This window comes from Felis catus, chromosome F2 (assembly GCF_018350175.1).
Source record: "Felis catus isolate Fca126 chromosome F2, F.catus_Fca126_mat1.0, whole genome shotgun sequence".
In the NCBI taxonomy this organism is placed as follows: domain Eukaryota; kingdom Metazoa; phylum Chordata; class Mammalia; order Carnivora; family Felidae; genus Felis; species Felis catus.
The window spans coordinates 3,215,828-3,237,440 of NC_058385.1; the positions used below are offsets into that span (position 1 = coordinate 3,215,828).

The 21,613-nt window shown below is 37.7% G+C and overlaps 1 protein-coding gene across 2 annotated transcripts in view; it reads left to right on the plus strand.

The window, feature by feature from the left end:
• Positions 1-21,613, plus strand: part of SNTG1 (syntrophin gamma 1) — an 888,982-nt gene that overhangs the window by 299,134 nt on the left and 568,235 nt on the right. The window lies entirely within an intron of this gene.

Consider the following 21,613-nt stretch of genomic DNA (forward strand, 5'->3'; position numbering starts at 1 on the left):
GAGAGAGAGAAAGAATGAGAGAGCAGGGGAAGGGCAGAGAGAGGGGAGACACAGAATCTGAAGGATACACCAGGCTTTGAGCTGTCAGCACAGAGCCCCATAGGGGGCTCGAACTCAAGAACCATGAGATCAAGACCTGAGCCGAAGTCAGATGCCTAACTGAGTGAGCCACCCATGTGGCCCTGTACTATGTTCCATAGTAGCTACATCAGCTTACATTCCCACCGATAGTGAGTGCATGAGAGTTCTTTTTTCTCCACATCCTGGCCAACACTTGTTATCCCTTTTCTTTTGTTAATAGCCATTCTGAGGTGATTTCTGTGTGAGGTGATTTCTCATTGTGGTTTTGATTTGCATCTCCCTGATGATTAGTGATGTTAAGTATGTTTCCATGTACCTTTTGGCCATCTGCATGTCTTCTTTGGGAAAATGTCTATTCAGGTCCTCTACCCATTTTTTAAATTTGTTTTTTCTTTTTTTGTTTTTGTTTTTGTTTTGTTTTGTTTTTGCTCTTGAGTTGTGTGAGTTATTTATATATTTTGGATACTAAGCCCTTTTTAGATACATGATTTGCAAAAATTTTCTTCCATTCGGTAGGTTGCCTTTTCATTTTGTGGATTATTTCCTTTGCTGTGCAGAAGCTTTTTACTTTGATGTCATCCTACTTGTTTATTTTTGTTGTTGCTTTTGATTTTAGTGTCAGATTAAAAAAATCATCATGAATCATCATAACATCTAATGTGAAAGAGCTTACTGCTAATGTTTTCTTCTAGAATTTTTATAGTTTCAGGTCTTATGTTCAAGTCCTTAATCCATTTGAGTTAATTTTTATGTGTGGTATAAGATAGTTCATTTAATTCATTTGCATGTGGCTTTCCAATATTCTCAACCTCATTTATTCAAGAGACTGTCCCTTTCTTATTGAATATTCTGGGCTCCTCTGTAAATTTAAATACAGTAAATTAATTTACTGTATATGCATGGGTTTATTTCTGGATTCTTTATTCTGTTGCATTCATCTCTGTGTCTGTTTCTATGCCAATACCATATTGTTTTTAATTACTATATCTTTGTAATATAGTTTGAAATCAGGGAGTGTGATGCCTTTAGGTTTTATATTTCTTTGTGATTTTGTCTTAAGATTTTTTTTCTAACAATTTGTCCATTTCACCTAGACTATTCAATATTTTGACATATAATTGTTCATAGTACTCTTATTGTCTTTTTTAGTTCTGTTGATTTAGCAATAAAGTCACCATTTTCATGTCTGATTTTATTATTTTGGGTTTTCCTTCGTTTTTTCTTTCTTTCTTCTCTATTTTTTTGTCAATATAGCTAAAATTTTGTCTATTCTTTTGGTCGTTTCAAACAACTTGGTTTCATTGATTTTCTGTATTTTTGTTAATATCTATTTTGATGATCTCTTGTATAATCTTTATTATTTTCTTCCTTCTTCTATCTTTGGTCTTAGACTGTTATCTTCCCTCCAGGTCCTTAAGTTGTAAAGTTATGCTGTTGATTTTAGATCTTTCTTGTTTTTAATGTAAGAGTTTGCCTTTATTAATTTCCTCCTTAGCATTACTTTTCCTGTGTTTCATAAATGTTGGTGGGTTGTGTTTTTGTTTTTATTTATCTGTATGTGTTTTCTAATTGCCCTTGTGATTTCCTTGAACTATTAGTTGTTTAAAATGTGTTGTTTACTTGCCACAAATTTGTGAAGTTTTCATTTTTCCTTCTTACTGATTTCTAACTTCAACCCATTGTGGTCAGAGAAGATACTTTGTATGATATCTACCTTTTCAAATCCATTCAGACATGATGTGTGACCTGCCATATGGCTTATCCTGGAAAATGCCCCATGTGCACTTTGAGAAAATGTGTATGCCATTGTTGTTAGGTAAAGAGTCCTGCATATGTCTGTTGTGTTTACTTAGTTACTGTGTTGTTCAAGTCTGCTCTTTCTGTACGATTTTAGTCTGGTTTTTTATCCATTATTGAGAATAGAGCACTGAACTCTCCAGCTATAACTGTAGACCTGTGTACTTCTCCCTTCTGCCTGTTTTTGCTTAATATATTTTGATTGTCTGTTATTAGATGGACGATTTTTGTAATTATTTTATCCTCCTGATGTATTGCACCTTTTATTAATATATAATGTGCCCATTTGTCTCATAAGCTTTTTTGGTTTAAAGTCTATTTTGTCTGATGAGAGTATGGCCATTGTATTCTTTTGGATACTATTTGCACAAGATAACTTTTTCCGTTATTTCACTTTTAATTGCTTTGTGTCTTTTGATCCAAGGTGGATATCTAGTAGATAGCACATAATTGATTTATAAGTTTTTATCCATTCTGCCAATCTTTGTCTTTTGATTTGAGAGTTAAATCCACTTACATTTAAAGAACTAACTGATAGGGCCCTTATTTCTGTCATTTTAAAATTTGTTTTCTATAATTTTTAGGCTTTTGTCCTTTATTTCCTACATTACTTCTTTTCTGTTTAGTTGATATTTTGTAGTGAAATGTTTAAATTTCACTTTTATTTATTTTACTTTTGGGGTGCCTGGATGGCTTGGTTGATAGAGCATGTGACTCTTGATCTCGGGATCCTGAGTTCAAGCCCCATGTTGGGTGTGGAGCCTACTTTAAAAAAAAATCTGATTTCCTTTTGTGTGTGTTCTATAGTTAACTTATTTGTGGTTACCATGGGGATCCCTTTTACCATTCAAAATCATAACATTTGAATTTATATTAACCTAACTTCAACAACATACAAAAACTCTGCTCCTTTCCACCTCTATCTGTATTGTTTGGGGATGTTGATGTCACAAAATTACATCTTTATACATTCTATGCCCCCAAACATAAACTAACAATTCTTTTAAGTGGAATAGTGTCTTAAATTAGGTAGAAAACAAAATATGGAGTTATAAATCAAAGTTAAAGTTAATGCTAGCTTCTAGACTAATAATTTTAAAAATATATTAGGTTTTGAAATCATGTAGAAAGCAAAACGTAGCATCATAAACTAGTTACAGTAATATTAGTTTTTATAATTGCTGATGTATCACCTTTACTGAGCATTGCATTTATAACTCCAAATTACTATCTAATGTTCTTTCATTTCACCCAGCTGAATCCCTGAGCATTTCTTGCAGAGCAGGTCCAGTAACAATGAACTCCCTCAACTTTTGTTTTATAAAAATGTTTTAATTTCCCCTTCACTATTGAAGGACAGTTTTGCCAGATACAGGAATCTTGGTTGACAGCTTCTTTTGGGTTCTGTTTTTCCAGTTAGCATTTTGAATATATTGTATACTGCTTTCTGGCCTCCAAAGTTTCTGAGGAGAAATATGCTGACAGTCTAATTGAGGATCCATTGTATATTATGTGCCAATTTTCTCTTGCTGCTTTCAAGATTTTTCTTTGTCTTTGGGTTTTATTAATTTGGCAAAAATGGGTCTTGGTGTGGGCTTCTTTGAGTTCATTTTGTTTGGAGTTTGTTGAGCTTTTTGGATGTATGTGTTGATGTTCATGAAACAAGATATTTCGGCAATTATTTCTTCAGATGTTCTCTTTGCCCCTTTCTCTCTGTCTTCTCCTTTTGGAATCTGCACTGTGTGCATACTTGTTTTCTACAGGGTGTCCCATATGCCCCTTAGACTCTGTGTACTTTTCTTCAACCTTTTATTTTTTCTGTGTACCACAGATTCAGTAATTTCCATTGCCCAATCTACACTTTTTTCTTTGGCCTGTTCAAACCTGCCTTTGAATTCCTCAAATTAATTTTTAATTTATTGTACCTTTCACTTCCAGATATTTTGGGTTCTTTTTAGGCTTTCTCTTTATTAATATTTTCATTTTATTCACACATCAATTTTCAGACTTTCTCTATATTTTTCTTTAGCTCTTTGAACATCTTTAAGTCACTTGTTTTAAAGTCTTTACCTAGTAGCTCTGCCAATGAGACCTTTTTTTTTTCCAGGAAGAGTTTCAGGTGACTTTTTTCCCTTTGAAGGAGTCATATATTCCAGTTTCTTTGTGTGCCTTGTGATTGTGTGTTGGTGTGTGTGTGTGTATGCATGTTGGAAAACTGGAAATTTGATTCTAATAATACAACCCAGGAAGTCATATTCTCCTTCCCTGAGTTTGCTATAAAAATCCTTTTTGCTTTTTTTTAATTTTTAAATTTTTTTAAATTTACATCCTCATTACTTAGTATATAGTGCAACAATTATTTCACGGGTAGATTCCTTAATTCCCCTCACCCATTTAGCCCATGCTCCCTCCCACAACCCCTCCAATAACCCTCTGTTTGTTCTCCATATTTAAGTCTCTTATGTTTTGTCCCCCTCCCTGTTTTTATATTATTTGTGCTTCCCTTCCCTTGTATTCATCTGTTCTGTGTCTTAAAGTCCTCATATGAGTGAAGTCATATGATATTTGTCTTCCCGTAATTTTGCTGTGCGTAAGACCCTCTAGTTCCATGCATGTAGTTGCAAATGGCAAAATTTCATTCTTTTTGATTGCCGAGTAATACTCCATTGTGTGTGTGTATATAAATATATATATATATATATATATATATATATATATATATATATATATACATACCACTCATTCTTTATCCATTCATCCATCAATGGACATTTGGGCTCCTTCCATGCCTTGGCTATTGTTGATTGTGCTGCTATAAACACTGGGGTGCATGTGCCCCTTCAAAACAGCATAAAGTATCCCTAGAATAAATACCTACTAGTGTAAATGCTGGGTAATAGGGTAGTTCTATTTTTAATTTTTTGAGGGACCTCCATACTGTTTTCCAGAGTGGAAACACCAGTTTGCATTCCCACCAGCAGTGCAGAAGAGATCCTCTTTCTCCACATCTTTGCCAACACCTGTTGTGGCCTGAGTTGTTAATGTTAGCCATTCTGACAGATGTAAGGTGGTATCTCATTGTGGTTTTGATTTGTATTTCCCTGATGATGAGTGATATTGAGCATTTTTTCATGTGTCAGTTGGCCATCTGGATGGCTTCTTTGGAGAAGTGTCTATTCATGTCTTTTGCCCATTTCTTCACTGGAATACATTTTTTGGGTGTTGAGTTTGGTAAGTTCTTTATAGATTTTGAATACTAACCCTTTATCTGATACCTCATTTGCAAATGTCTTTTCCTATTCCATTAGTTGCCTTTTAGTTTTGCTGGTTGCTTCCTTCACTGTGCAGAAGCCTTTTATTTTGATGAGGTCCCAATAGTTCATTTTTGCTTTTGTTCCCTTATGATTGAAAATACATTGAGAAAGAAGTTGCTACGGCCAAGATCAAAGAGGTTTTGCCTGATTTCTCCTCGAGGATTTTGATGGCTTCCTGTCTTACATTTAGGTCTTTCATCTATTTTGAGTTTATTTTTGTGTATGGTGTAAGAAAGGGCTCCAGATTCATTTTTCTGCATGTTGCTTCTAGTTTTCCCAGCACCACCTGATGAAGAGACTATCTTTATTCCACTGAATATTCTTTCCTGCTTTGTCAAACATTAATTGGCCATACATTTGTGGGTCCATTTCTGGGTTCTCTATTCTGTTTCATTTATCTGAGTGTCTGTTCTTGTGCCAGTACCATACTGTCTTGAAGATTACAGCTTTGTAACACAGTTTGAAGTCCGGGATTGTGATGCCTCCTGCTTTGGTCTACTTTTTCAAGATTGCTTTGGGTATTTGGGGTCTTTTCTGGTTCCATACAAATTTTAGGATTGTTCTGGCTCTGTGAAGAATGCTGGTGTCATTTTGATGGAGATTGCATTAAATATGTAGATTACTTTGGGTAGTATTGACATTTTAACAATATTTGTTCTTCCTATCCAAGAGCATGGAATATTTTTCCTTTTTTTGTGTGTCTTCAATTTCTTTCATAAGCTTTCTATAGTTTTCAGTGTATATATTTTTCACCTCTTTGGTTATATTTACTCTTAGGTATTTTATGGTTTTTGGTGCAATTGCAAATGGAATCGATTCCTTGGTTTCTCTTCCTGTTGTTTCATTGTTGGTGTATAGGAATGCAACTGATTTCTGTGCATTGACTTTATATCCTGCAACCTTGCTGAATTCATCAATCAGTTCTAGCATTTTTTTGGTGGAATCTTTAAGGTTTTCCATATAGAGTATCATGTCATCTGTGAGGAGTGAAAGTTTGACCTCCTCCTGGCCGCTTCAGAAGTCTTTTATTTCTTTGTGTTGTCTGATTGCAGAGGCTGACTTCAAATACTATGTCGAATAACAGTGGTGAGAGTAGACATCCCTGTCATCTTCCTGACCCTAGGGGGAAAGCTCTCAGTTTTTCCCCATTGAGGATGATATTAACATTGGTTCTTTCATGTATGGATTTTATAATCTCGAGGTATGGTCCTTGTATCCCTACTTTCTTGAGGTTTTTTATCAAGAAACCATGCTGTGTTTTGTCAAATGATTTCTCTGCATCTATTGAGAGGATCATGTGTTTCTCATCATTCCGTTAATTGATGTGATCACATTATTGTTTTGTGGATATTGAACCAGCTTTGCATCCAAGGTATAAATCCCACTTGGTCATGGTGAATAATTTTTTTAATGTATTGTTAGATACAGTTGGCTAATATCTTTTTGAGGATTTTTGCATCCATGTTCATCAGGGAAATTGGTCTATAGTTCTCCTTTTTGTGGGGTCTTTGGTTTTGGAATCAAGGTAATGCTGACCTCATAGAAAGAGTTTGGAAGTTTTCCTTCCATTTCTATTTTTTGGGAACAGCTTCAAGAGAATAGGTGTAACTCTTACTTAAATGTTTGGTAGAATTCCCCTGGAAAGCCATCTGGCCCTGGACTCTTGTTATTTGGGAGATTTTTCATTACTAATTTGATTTATTTACTGGTTATGGATCTGTTAAAATTTTTTATTTCTTCCTGTTTCAGTTTTTGTAGTGTATATGTTTCTAGGAATTTGTCCATTTCTTCCAGATTGCCCATTTATTGACATATACTTGCTCATAATATTCTCTTATTGTTGTTTTTATTTCTGCTGTGTTGGTTGTGATCTCTCCTCTTTCATTCTTGATTTTATTTATTTGGGTCCTTCCTTTCTCTTTTTGATCAAACTGGCTAGGGGGTTATAAATTTTGTTAATTATTTCAAAGAACCAGCTTTTGCTTTCATTTATGTGTTCTTCAGGTTTTTTGTTTTGTTTTGTTTTGTTTTGTTTTTGTTTTTTGTTTTTGTTTTTGTTTTTGTTTTTGGTTTTGATAGCATAGATTTCTGCTCTAATCTTTATTATTTCCTGTCTTCTGTTGGTTTTAGGTTTTATTTGCTGTCCTTTTTCCAGCTGTTTAAGGTGTAAGGTTAGGTTGTGTATCTGAGAACTTTCTTCCTTCTTTAGGAAGGCCTGGATTGCTATATACTTCTCTCTTATGACCGCCTTTGCTGTGTCCCAGAGATTTGGGTTGTGGTGTTATCATTTTCATTGGCTTCCATATACTTTTTTAATTTCCTCTTTAACTTCTTGGTTAGCCCATTCATTGTTTAGTAGGATGTTCTTTATTCTTCAAATATTCATTACCTTTCCAATTTTTTTTCTTGTGGATGATTCTGAATGGTCTGAAAATATACAAGATATGATCTTGAACTTTTTGTACTTGTTGAGGGTTGATTTGTGTCCCAGTCTATGGTCAATTCTGGAGAATGTTCTGTGTGCACGGTAGAAGAATGTATATTCTGCTGCTTTAGGATGAAATATTCTGAATATATCTGTTAAGTCCATCTGTTCCAGTGTGCCTTTGAAAGCCATTATTTCCTTGTTGATTTTCTGATTAGATGATCTGTCCATTGCTGTAAGTGGAGTGTTGAAGTCCCCTACTATTAAGGTATTATTATCAATGAGTTTCTTTATGTTTGTGATTAATATATTTGAGTACTTCCCAAATACATTTGGTGCATAAATGTTTACAATTATTAGGTCTTCTTGGTGGATAGAGCCCTTAATTATGATATTATGCCCTTCTTCATGTCTTGTTACAGTCTTTATTTTAAAGTCTAGGTTGTCTGATATAAGTGTGGCTACTCCAGCTTTCTTTTGGTGACCATTAGCATGATAGATGGTTCTCCATCCCCTTACTTTCAATCTTAAAGTGTCTTTAGGTCTGAAGTGGTCCTCTTGTAACCAACATATAGATGGATCTTGTTTTCTTATCCATTCTGTTACCCTGTGTCTTTTGATTGGAGCATTGAGTCCATTGACATTTAGAGTGAGTACTGAAAGATATTTAGTTATTGCCATTATGTTTCTTGTAGAGTTGGAGTTTCTGGTGGTGTTCTCTGGTCCTTTCTAGTCTTTGTTGCCTTTGGTCTTTTTTGTTTTTGTTTTTGTTTTTCTTCTTTTATCCCTTCAGAGAGTCCCCCTTACAATTTCTTGAAAGGCTGGTTTAGTAGTCACAAACTTCCTTAATTTTTGTTTGTGTGGGAAACTTTTAATTTCTCCTTTTATTTTGAATGACAGCCTTGCTTGATAAAGAATTCTTGGCTGCATACTTTTTCTGATTCAGCACATTGAATACATCCTACCACTCCTTTCTGGCCTGCCAAGTGTCTGTGGATAGGTCTGTTGCAAATATGATCTGTCTTTCCTTATAGGTTAAGGATTTTTTTCCTTTGGTGCTTTCATGATTCTTTTCTTGCCTGAGTATTTTGTAAATTTGACTATAATATGCCTTGTTGATAGTTGGTTCCTGTCGAATCTAATGGGAGTCTTCTGTGCTTCCTGGATTTAGATGTTTTTTTCTATCCCCAAGTTAGGAAAGTTTTATGCTATGATTTGCTCACATAACCCTTCTACCCCTTTTTCTCTCTTTTTATCTTCTGGGATCCTTATGATTCTGATGTTGTTCCTTTTTAATGAGTCAATGATTTCTATAATTCCTAAGTCATGCTCTTTTGCCTTAGTCTCCCTTTATTTTCTGTTTCATTATTCTCCATAAATTTGTCCTCTATATCGCTGATTCTCTGCTCTGCCTCATTCATCCTTGCTGCCGTGACATCCATTTGAGATTGTAGTTCAGATATAGCATTTTTTAAATTTCATCCTGGCTAGCTTTTACTTTTATCTCCTCAGAAAGAGATTCTAATCTATTTTTGACTCCAGCTAGTGTTCTTATTATCATGATTCTAAATTCTGGTTCAGACATCTTGTTTTTATCTGTGTTAGTTATGTCCCTCGCTTGTCGTTTCTTCCTGCTGTTTCTTTTGGAGTGAATTCCTTCATTTCATTATTTTGAAGGGAGAAAAAGAATAAATGAGGCAAAAAAATTTTTTTAAATAAAATTTAAAAAAATTAAAATGAAAAATTTAACAACACACACACACAAATCAAGTAAATGATGCTAGATCCTGGGTGTGTTCTGTCTGGGTGTTGAAAGGGGCTTGGTAGATTAGAGAAAAAAGGGAAAAGAAAAAGAAAGGAAATCGTTTGAAAATTTGAAAAGAAATGAACACACTGTACTAGAATAAAATGATGGAAGTAAAATAGAATTTGAAAAAAATTACACACAAATAAAAGATATAGTAGAAAAAAACCTTGAGGAAAAATATTTTTAATAAAAATTGAAAATAAAAATAATTTTTTTCTCTTTCTATATCCAAGAAAAAGGAAAGAATATAAAAAGAGAAAAAAAGAAAAAGAAATGAAAAAGAAAATTGAATATATGGACCAGTGAACAGACTGAAATATGATTGAAATTACTTCGTTTTCCCCTAGAATTCAAAGTATGAAGTGCTTTATAGGCCATAAACTTAGCAGGCAGAGAGACTTGTGTTCCTGAAGAGCGAGGTTGGCCCAGTTAGGTGTGGCTTATTGTAATGGATCCATTCTCCACTAGATGGCGCCGCTTAGATCACTGGGGTGGATTGTTGTGGCACTCATATGTGCATATGTGCATGTGCAGGAGTGGTGAACATGGTGTCACCCAGCTACCCAGTCTCTAGTATCAGAACTCTCTTCTCCCTGATCAGCAGTCGCTCACCCGTCCTTTGTCTCTGGCTTCAGTCCACTCCCCGCTTTTACACTGTCGGTGACCAAGCCCTAAGCAGCACCTCCTTCCTGAGTTTTATCTCAGATGTGGCTGTGTTTCCCAAACCCTTACTTCTGAGGGACTGTGGCTTTGACCCGTTCTTTCTGTCTGTGGGAGTAGAGCAATGGCTGGGTGCCGGCTGCACCCAGGAACATTCACAGGATGTGCTTATGCCAGTGCCCAGAGACTGTGGCTGTGTGCCAGCCCACCCCATAGAAAGTTCACGCAATCGTGTAGCAGCAGAGTTTCAGGGGTAATGGCAAATTGCAACACACATCAGGCACCAGGCTTCACCTTTAAGACCTTGTTCCAGCACCAGCGAATGTGGTTGTTCTCTTAGTCCTCTGAGACCTTTGCCTTTGGGGGGCCACACAGCCTCTACCAGATGTCCTCCCAGCAGGGGAACCGCCTCTCCCCATGTGGCCCAATGACCCTTGGACTTCACTCTGTTCCTGGGGATTTTCCCTTCTCACCAGAGCACCACCAGTTATTGAGCTGCAGAGTTTCAGGCTCTGCACTCCCCCTTTATAGAGTCTTAATGGAGTTTAAACCCTCTCCTTTCTTCTTTCCCCTTTTAGTTCAGTCCCTGTTGCTGTTTCCACTTTTCCACTCTCTCTCCAGCCTCCTTTGGGGGGGGAGTGCTTTTCCTGAACTCTCCCCCCATCTCTCTCCTCTCTACACACAAAAAAAACAGCTCCCTGCCCTCCATGGCTTATCTCTCCCCCAATTCACCTCTCCGCACCTTGTACCTGCTGAATTCTGTGGTTCAGGTTGTGCAGATTGTTGTGTTAATCCTCAAATCAGTTTTCTAGGTGTGCAGGATGGTTTATTGTTGATCTGGCTGTATTTCATGGACGCGAGACACAAAAAAAATCTTCCATGCTGTTCCGCCATCTTGGTTCCTCCCGCTTAGTTTTTTTTTTTTTTTAACTTTTTTATAGTCAGTCTCTGTGCCAAGTTTCTGTCTCAGATGTAAACTCAAGGTTTTTTTTTAGGCTTTTTCTGGACCTACGTCCTTTTCCTGTACACACACAGCTGCTTTCTAACTCTTACTACATGTATACTTGCATGTACATGTCCTGGCTTTTAAAGTCTGACTCCCAAAGGAGAAAAAGAGAAAATGAAGGTTATGGTCGAGAGCATTTAATTCCCCCAGAAGTCACATCTGCTGGGGGGAGGGGCAACAACAGTGGATGCCCTTCTCTTTTTCTCTTTTTCACCTCTGAGATCAGAAGCAGCAATCGGTGATCAGAACATACATAGCCAGTACTTGGAGGACAGGGTTGGTTTTTGCTCAGTCTGGCTCCTGAAAGCCATGGGCAGTCTGCTCCAGGAGCATGTGCATAGCTGCCTGCCATTAACTACAACTTTCTGTCCAAGTTCCCCCTTCAGATTGAGCCCAGAATTCCCAAAGTACATCAGACAGGTTCTGCCAATGTAATTGTTGTCCAGGTGAAGAAATAGGTTCCCAGTGCTTCTTATTCTGCCAGCTTCCCAGAATCCTTTGCTTTCCCTTGCTTTGTTGAAAAACATGTATGGCTAATCAATATGGCATTTACTTGTCTTCTGTTGTACCTTCATAAAAATCACATTATAACACACATAATTTTCAAATACTTAAATTTTCTTCATGTAACATTTTATTTCAAAGACTTAAGTATGCTCCCTTTGTGAAATTCTCTCTGTTAGCACATGAAATAGCAGATGTCTCTTATACATTCATTTCACACTTCGAGGAACTAGCAAACTGTTTTCCAAATTGCTGCATTAATTCCAGAGGATAAGAAATGCATCTCTGTGGCTATAATGAAGGACATTGACTATGACTTTAGATTTTTGCAATAATTGTATGCAGGTTTATTTTGTCATGACAGTGATAGAAACAGAAGACAGAAGAACATCCAACAATTCATAGACTATTGCCCATGAAGAAGTCTACAAAGGATGTTCTCTGAATACGGTCAGAAAATGTATATATAATCATTGCTTAAACAATTCAATGTAAATGAGTTAGACAAATATGAGATTCATGAAGGTATCTGTTAAATGTACAGTTGCATGCATAATTTTTCCATTTCTGTGGTTGTATTTCTTAGTGCTGCAGCATAACAAACTATCTAAAATTTTTGTAACTTGAAAAAATAAGTAGTTATTATTGCTTATGTCGTTATGGGTCAGCTGAGAATCTGTCGTCTTGATTCTTTCATGTTTCCATGGTTGACTATGAGTCCCATAAGCACTTTTGCTGACTTCTCAAATGTCCAGGGCCTCAGATGGGACAATTAGTCTCCAGTGTGTGTGAGTTCTCATCATTCAAGGGGCTCTTCTGGGCTTGTTCTTCCTAGTGGAAAAGTTTTGAGGGAAAGTAGAAATATACACAGCTTCTTGAGTCCTGGTTGCAGTACTAGCACATGGTTTCTTCTGTTGCACACTACTGATCAAGCCCAGAATGGATTTAAGTGATAGGGAACTAGACACTCTTACTGGGCGATGCTGTGAGCCGATTGCAAAGGGTCTGAGTTCATGGGAGAGTTAAGAAATTATCCCACATTTTACACCTCTGTCATGGTTTTGGAAGATGTAATTTTTCCCTGTCTCTGTTATCCCATGCGGACTCTGACAGATCTGCTCGTTGCCTTGGCACGTTAATCTCACAGAATGTATTCTGAAATGCACGCCAATAAAACATCACTGGGTCACTTATTATTTTTGTGTATAAAGATTATGAAAATAATTAAAAATATTTTGGCATTCTTAAGAAAAACTCCAAAGTAGCATTAATAATATTCCTACCCCCTATAGTGTAGAATGCTTGCTACAGAGCCTGCAACTTGAACATAAATCCTGATCTTCGTGTTTATGGAATACTGTAGTACGCATGTTTTAAACTACTGCTGGCACGTATAATTTGAGGTTGTCATTCTGTTACAATGTACTTTATTCTGTAACAAAAGACTCTTGTTTGGAGGACACAAAATGCCTTTTGTTAACTACGACAGGGTGTTAGAGTAATTTGGGCAAGAAGAAAGCTTCCCACAGTGGTGTGGACATCGATTGTAGTTTGTGTGTTTCTTTTTGCAGCATCAAAGCTGATAGTATTTTTCTAATAGTGACAAACCTTCCCTTTTAAAAGCTCTGACTTGTGAAATTATTATTGTTCATAAAATGGAAAAAAAGTTGTTTTGCACACGTCAAAATTTACTCTCCAGTTAAATAATGATGCTTTGTCTTACAAGTTTATGAAGAAAGTCTATGTTGAAACCCAAGTACTATTTGGATAATGTCTTGCCTCATTAAATAATGATCGTTTAAAATGTGTATATAGATGAGTGGTGTTCTGAAATACTGTAGATTTCATTTATTTAATTTTCTTTCTTTAACTTTTCAATACTCATGCCTAAATTTGTTTTCTTCAATGGCATTAGTGTTATGGTGTTTTCAGTGAATAACAATTTATGCCATGAGCAGCCAGCACTGGTCAAACAGGCGGTAGGACTATATCTCTGTTACATGACATGCCCATAATTGAAGTCCAGGATGTGTATTTTAAGGTCACACGTGTTCTCTTAAATTTCTCATTTAAAATTTTTCTATTCCATTCCTAAATCAACAAATGGATTTGGATTTCTGTTTCTAAAGAAACTTGGGTAGAGTAAGTTTTGCCTATTTCTTCCAGTTAAGTACAGCTTACACTCCTAGATATCATATGTAAATCATTCATATTAAGACCTGGAAAGGCAGAGAGAGAAAGGCAAATCACTCAGGGAACTGAGTATCTAGGTATTGAGGTCCCTGGAATTTCTTTCTTTCTTTTTTTTTTTTTTTTCTTTTTGCCTTGTATTTCTCAGTGGGCAGAAACTCTGTCTCCCTCCTTTCCTGGATTTTCTTAGTAACAAATTTTTCAACCTACCTTTTTTAGGTGTTTAATAGCTTTAGCAAATTCTCCTTTTGGTTATTTGATTATTGTTTTGGCTTTTAGTTTTTATCTGGTGTCACGTTAAAGTCTGTGTGGGGCACCCAAGTAGACATCAGTGGGTGGTTGTGGACCTGAAGCTGGTAAGTATCTGAACAAAAGACATAAACTGAGACATGCGGCCATCGGGTTTCCTCTCCCTCTTCTGCTTGTCATACTTGGTACTGCTCACACCTGGGGGTGCAAGAATGGCCACTTAAGACTAATATCAGCTCTTCCCTACACCCACAGGGACCAGGCATACAGCCACCGGGTTATGACAGCACAATGTTCTGTAAGCAGTGTTCCTAGTCTCACACTTCAACAGGGTCTTATGGAGCAAGGCCATGTTTTATTTGTTTGTTTGTTTTTAATTGGAGAACACTGATGCATATTTACCATTCCTGAAATAAACCCCATGGAATACATCAGGAGAAGAAAAGAAATGGTGAAAATGGGATCAGGTTAAATAATTAGCTCATGGAAAATAACTAAAGAAACAACAGAGGCTTAAATTTTGTATATCTTGAGATAGTGTTGAGAGTTGTACTGTGATTGATTCTATTCTCACTTAATACATAATTCTGAATCATCAAACTTCTGAATTAAAAAAATAACCTTAGTCACATGCAGCATCTTCTAAAGCTACAATCATGTGTCAACCGGGCTATGTTATGCAGACATCAGGGTCTTTCTTCAAATCCATAGAAGTCATTCACAGAATCCAGATTTTTGTGTTTTGAGACTGGTTTCCCTGTTTTTGTGTCGCCTATCAGCCAGTGTTGCTCTGAGCTCCTAGTAGGCATATGGTCATCCCTAACAAGGCTGCTTACTTCTTCATAGCCAGGAGAAGAATCTTCCCCAGTTTGAATCTATGACCCTTTGTAAGACCTCCCCTCCCTCAGCCAAGTCTGGCTACTCAAGAAAATCTCCCTCGAGTTGGTTAATTCAAAATTAACTGATTCGGGAGCTTATGACAGAAGTAGGGGAATCTGTACTTCTCACATCTCTCAAACAATTAAGTGCTGAAGCCAAAGGACTTTGAACTCCAAGAGTCTGAGAGGAAAAGAGACTGAGTCTAAGAGGGAGACACTGGGACATCCTTGACAGGCTATAGGTGGGTGATTGTGAACTGGGGGATATAAAAAAAAAGCCTCATGGGCACCGAGGGTAGGGACCCCCTTCTGCAGAGAGACAAAGGGAAGAGAAACAGCAGCTGGGGAAGCATAGGGCTGTATCTGAACAAGAGACAAACCTCTGATCAAGACGGAGAGGGATCCGATCTCTAACTGCAGGGCTTTCTTGGACTGGGGCCGGCTCCCTGTTCAGGCACCCGGGGAGGAGGAGAGCCAGGGGCCTGGGTGCAGTGGTAGGTCAGGGGCACAGTCTGCAGCAGGAGAAAGCGGCCCCCTCCCTGGAGCGCGTTGGGACAGGACATAGCCTGCCTGCGTCTGCCACCCCCAGACCTCAGCGGTGAGGTCAGCAGTGCAGTCCACAGTAGGAGAAGGCGGTCTTCCCTGAAGTGTGGCAGCACAGGCAAAGCCAGCCGGGACCACAAACTGGACCACACAGAGAGGCGCTTCCCCAGTACCAGAGTGTCGGGAGTGGGACTTGGAATCCTAGACAAGTTCAGGCTCAGGGAAGTCGGTGGAGCAAGAAGGATCGCCCTGTCTGTGCCCTCAGCACAGTGAGAACCATTCAAATGGAGTCCACCAGGTCCATGGAGAAGAGACTGAGGGATCACCATTTTTCCCCCTATAGTCACCAAGGTGGAGCCTCAGGGATCAGTCCCGGAGCCCATAGTGGAGGGCTACTTCAAGGAACAAATCAAAGCACACCTCATGGAGGGTCCAAAACACCACTACAAGAAGGGAGATAAAGTAACCAAAGTCACAACAACAGAGAGAAAGTAACACTCTCCAAAATACACCTCCTGAAGGCCCAGGCCCTGGACGGTGTATAGCCCTCCTTTACTTTATAGCAGTGCTTGCAGGTGCAGAGCACATAACAAGCTTTTAAAACACATAAGGGACAGAAAACTAGCCAAAATGATGAAACAGAAGAATTCCTCTCAAAAAGAAATTCCAGGAAGAAGTGACAGCTAAAGAATTGATCAAAACAGGTATAAGCAATATACCTGAACAAGAATTTAGAATTATAGTCATAAGATTAATCGCTGGGCTTGAAAAAGGCATAGAATACAGCAGAGGATCTATTACTGCAGAGATCAAGGAACTAAAAGATGGTCACGATGAATTAAAAAAAATGTTATAAATGAGGTGCAAAATAAAATGGAGGCGGCCACAGTGCAGATTGAAGAGGCAGAGGGGAGAATAGGTGAATTAGAAGATAAAATTGTGGAAAAAGAGGAAGCTGAGAAAAAGGGAGATAAAAAATTCCAGGACCACGAGGAAAGAATTAGAGAACTAAGTGATGCAGTCAAGCATAACAACATCCATATCATAGAAATTCCAGAAGAAGAAGAGAGGGAAAGGGGTGGAAAGTGTATTTGAACAAATCACAGCTGAGAAATTCCCCAATCTGGGGAAGGAAACAGACATTGAAATCCAAGAGGCACAGAGAACTGCCTTTAGACATAACTTGAATCGATCTTCTGCATGACATATCATAGTGAAACAGGCAAAATACAAGGATAAAGAGAGAATTCTGAAAGCAGCTAGGCATAAACGAACCTTAACGTACAAAGGTAGATGCATAAGGCCTGCATAAAATAGCAGACCTATCTACTGAAACTTGGCAGGACAGAAAGGAATGGCAGGAAATCTTCAATGTGATGAAGAGAAAAAATATACAGCTAAGAATCCTTTATCCAGCAAGCCTGTCATTCAGAATAGAAGGAGAGATAAAGGTTTTCTGAAACAAACAAAAACTGAAGGACTTCATCACCATGAAACCAGCCCTATGAGAGATCCTAAGGGGGATTCTGTGAGTGACATGTTGCAAGGACCACAAAGTACCAGAGACATCACTACAAGCATGGAACCTACAGACATCACAATGACTCTAAACCCATATCTTTTTATAGTAACACTGAATGTAAATGGACTAAATGAGCCAACCAAAAGACACAGGGTATCAGAATGGATGAAAAAACAAGACCCATCTATTTGCTGTCTACAAGAGACTCATTTTAGACCTGAGGACAACTTCAGATTGAAAGTGAGGGGATAGAGAACTATCTATCTTGCTACTGGAAGTCCAAAGAAAGCTGGAGTAGCCATACTTAAATCAGACAAATTAGACTTTAAATTAAAGGCTGTAACAAGAGATGAAGAAGGGCATTATATAATAAATACAAGGTCTATCCATCAGGAAGAGCTAACAATTATAAATGTTTATGCACCACATATGGAAACCCCTAAATATATAAAACAATTAATCACAAACATAAGCAACCTTATTAATAAGAATGGTAATTGCAAGGGACTTTAAGACTCCACTTACAACAATGGACAGATCATACAGACACAGATCAGTAAAAAAACAATGGCCCTTAACAATACACTGGACCAGATGGACTTGACAGATATATTTAGAACTCTACATCCCAAAGCAACAGAATATACTTTCTTCTCCAGTGCACATGGAACATTCTCCAAGATAGATCACATACTGGGTCACAAAACAGCTCTCAATAAATATAAAAGAATTGAGATCATACCATGCATACTTTCAGTTCACAGTGCTATGAAACTTGAAATCAACCACAGGAAAAAGTCTAGAAAACCGCCAAAAGCACGGAGGTAAAAGAGCATCTTACTAAAGAACGAATGGGTCAACCAGGCAATTAGAGAAAATATTTAAAATATATATGGAAACAAATGAAAATTAAAATACAACAATCCAAATGCTTTGGGATGCAGCGAAGGCAGTCCTGAGAGGAAAATACATTGCAATCCAGGCCTATCTCAAACAAGAAAATCCCAAATACAAAATCTAACAGCACACCTAAAGGAACTAGAAGCAGAACAGCAAAGACACCCCAAACCCAACAGAAGAAGAGAAATAATAAAGATCAGAGCAGAAATGAATGACATAGAATCCAAAAAAAACCAAAAGCACAAAGAAACAAACAAACAGTAGAACAAATCAATGAAGCCAAGTGTTGGTTTTTTGAAAAAAATAAAACTGATAAACCTCTAGCTAGGCTTCTCAAAAAGAAAAGGGAGATGACCCAAATAGATAAAATCACAAATGAAAATGGATTTATTACAACCAATCCCTCAGAAATACAAGCAATTATCAGGGAATACTATGAAAAATTATATGCCAACAAACTGGACACCCTGATAGAAATGGACAAATTCCTAAGCACCCACACACTTCCAAAACTCAAACGGGAAGAAATAGAAAATTTGAACAGACCCACAACCAGCAAAGAAACTGAATCAGTTATCAAAAATCTCCCAACAAATAAGAGTCCTGAAACAGATGACTTCCCTGGGGAATTCGACCAGGCATTTAAAGCAGAGTTAAAACCTATCCTTCTCAATTTCTTCCAAAAAATAGAAATGGAAGGAAAACTTCCGGACTCATTCTATGCAGCCAGTATTATCTTGATTCCCAAACAAGACAGACACCAGCAAAAAAAGAGAATTATAGGCCAATATTCCTGATGAATATGGATGCAAAAATTCTCAATAAGATACTAGCAAATTGAATTCAACAGCATATAAAAATAATTATTCACCATGGTCATGTGGGATTCATTCCTGGGCTGCAGTGCTGGTTCCATATTTACAAATCAATCAGTGTGATACATCACATTAATAAAAGAAAAGATAAGAACAGTATGTTCCTGTCAATACTTGCAGAAAAAGCACCTGACAGAAAATAGCATCCTTTCTTGATGAAAACCCTCAAGAAAGTCTAGATAGAAGGAACATACTTAAACATCATAAAAGCCATTTATGAAAAGCCCACAGCTAATATCATCCTCAATGGGAAAAACTGAGAGCTTTCCTCCTGAGATCAGGAACATGACAGGGATGTCCACTCTCACCGCTGTTGTTTAACATAGTGTTGGAAGTCCTAGCATTAGCAATCAGACAACAAAATGCAATAAGAGGCATCAAAATTGGGAAAGATGAAGTCAAACTTTCACTTTTCACAGAAGACATGATACTCTACATGAAAAACCCTACAGACTCCACCAAAAGTCTGCTAGAACTGATACATGAATTCAGCAGTCACAGGGTACAAAATTAATGTACAGAAATCAGTTTCATTTTTATATACCAATAATGAAGCAGCAGAAAGAGAAATAAATCATGTTCACAATTGCACCAAAACCCATAAAATACCTAGGAATAAACCTGACCAAATATGTAAAAGATCTGTATGCTGAAAACTATAGAAAGCTTATGAAGGAAATTGAAGAAGATACAAAAAATGGAAAAACATTTCATGCTCATGGATTGGAAGAATATATATTGTTAAAATGTCAATACTATTCAAAGCAATCTACACATTCAATGCAATCCCAGTCAAAATTGCACCAGAATTCTTCTCAAAGCTGAAATCCTGAAATTTGTATGGAACCACGAAAGACCCCAAATAGCCAAAGTAATATTGAAGAAGAAAACCAAAGCAGGAGACATCACAATCCCGGACTTTAGCCTCTACTACAAAGCTGTAATCATCAAGACAGTATGGTATTGGAACAAAAACAGACACATAAACCAATGGAATAGAATAGAGACCCCAGAATTGGACCCACAAATGTATGGCCAACTAATCTTGGACAAAGCAGGAAAGAGTATCCAATGAACAAAAGACAGTCTCTTTTTAACAAATGGTGCTGGGAGAACTGGACAGCAACATGCAGAAGGATGAAACTAGACCACTTTCTTATACCATTTACAAAAATAAACTGAAAATGGATGAAGGACCTGAATGTGAGATAGGAAACCATCAAAACCCTAGAGGAGAAAGGAGGGAAACACCTCTCTGACCTCAGTTGCAGCAATTTCTTAGGTGACACATCCCCAAAGGCAAGAGAATTAAAAGCAAAAGTGAATTATTGGGACCTCATCAAGATAAAAAGCTTCTGCACTGCAAAGGAAATAATCAACAAAACTAAAAGGCAACCGATGGAATGGGAAAAGATATTTGCAAATGACACATCGGATAAAGGGCTAGTATCCAAAATCTATAAAGAACTTACCAAACTCAATACCCAAAAAACAAATAATCCAGTGAGGAATTGGGCAGAAGACATGAATAGATACTTTTCTAAAGAAGACATCCAAATGGCTAACAGACACATGAAAAGATGGTCAACGTCACTCCTCATCAGGGAAATACAAAATCAAAACCACACTGAGATATGACCTCACGCTGGTCAGAGTGGCTAAAATGAACAAATCAGGAGACTATAGGTGCTGGAGAGGATGTGGAGAAACAGGAACCCTCTTGCACTGTTGGTGGGAATGCAAACTGGTGCAGCTGCTCTGGAAAACAGTGTGGAGGTTCCTCAAAAAGTTAAAACTAGATCTACCCTATGACCCAACAATAGCACTGCTAGGAATTTACCCAAGAGATACAGGAGTGCTGGTGTGTAGGGGCACTTGTCCCCAATGTTTATAGCAGCACTTTCAACAATAGCCAACTTACAGAAAAAGCCTAAATGTACATCAACTGATGAATGGATAAAGAAGATGTGGTTTAATACAATGGAATACTACTTGGCAACGAGGAAGAATGAAATCCGGCCATTTGCAACAACATGGATGGAACTGGGGGGTTTTATGCTAAGTGAAATAAGTCAGGCAGAGAGAGACAGATACCATATGTTTTCACTCATGTGGTTCTGGAGAAACTTAACAGAAGACCCTGGGGGAGGCGAAGGGAAAAAAAGTTACAGAGAGGGAGGGAGGCAAACCATAAGAGACTCTTACATACTGAGAACAAACTGATGGTTAATGGGGGTGGGGGAGAGGGGAAAGTGGGTGATGGATGTGGAGGAGGGCACTTGTTGGGTTGTATGGAAACCAATTTGACAATAAATTATATTCAAATAATAAAACCAACTAAAAGCATAAAAAAAAACCCTCCAACAAACAAACAAAGCAAAGCCACAAGCTCAGCCCACAGTCATGGGATCGCAGTCAAGGGATCCTACAGGTGCCCGTACACGAGGGCGTGGGATTCTAGAGGGCTGTCAAGGATTCTTCCTACCATAGCCCAGAAGCTTATATGCTCTTTAGGGTTCTCATCATGGCTGAGATGCAGATTTCTCTGTGGAGCTTATTAAAAAGTCATATATTCATATTCATAGGCCTCTGGATAAATCTGATTCGGGTTCAGAATTTGGATGCATCTGTCGAATCAGAGATGTATCTTTGATGAGCTACGCAGTTTCTCTGCAGCCAGCTGTATGCCTTTGGAACTTCTTTTGATAAGGACTGCTCTATTCAATGTGACATTTCACCTGCCTACCCTTTTATTAAAGTAGTACAAACTGAGTACTACTCAAAAGTAGTACTACTGAGTACTCAAAACTACAACTGAGTTCACGAGAGGACAAATAGCATAAACGGGAGCATTAAAAATGA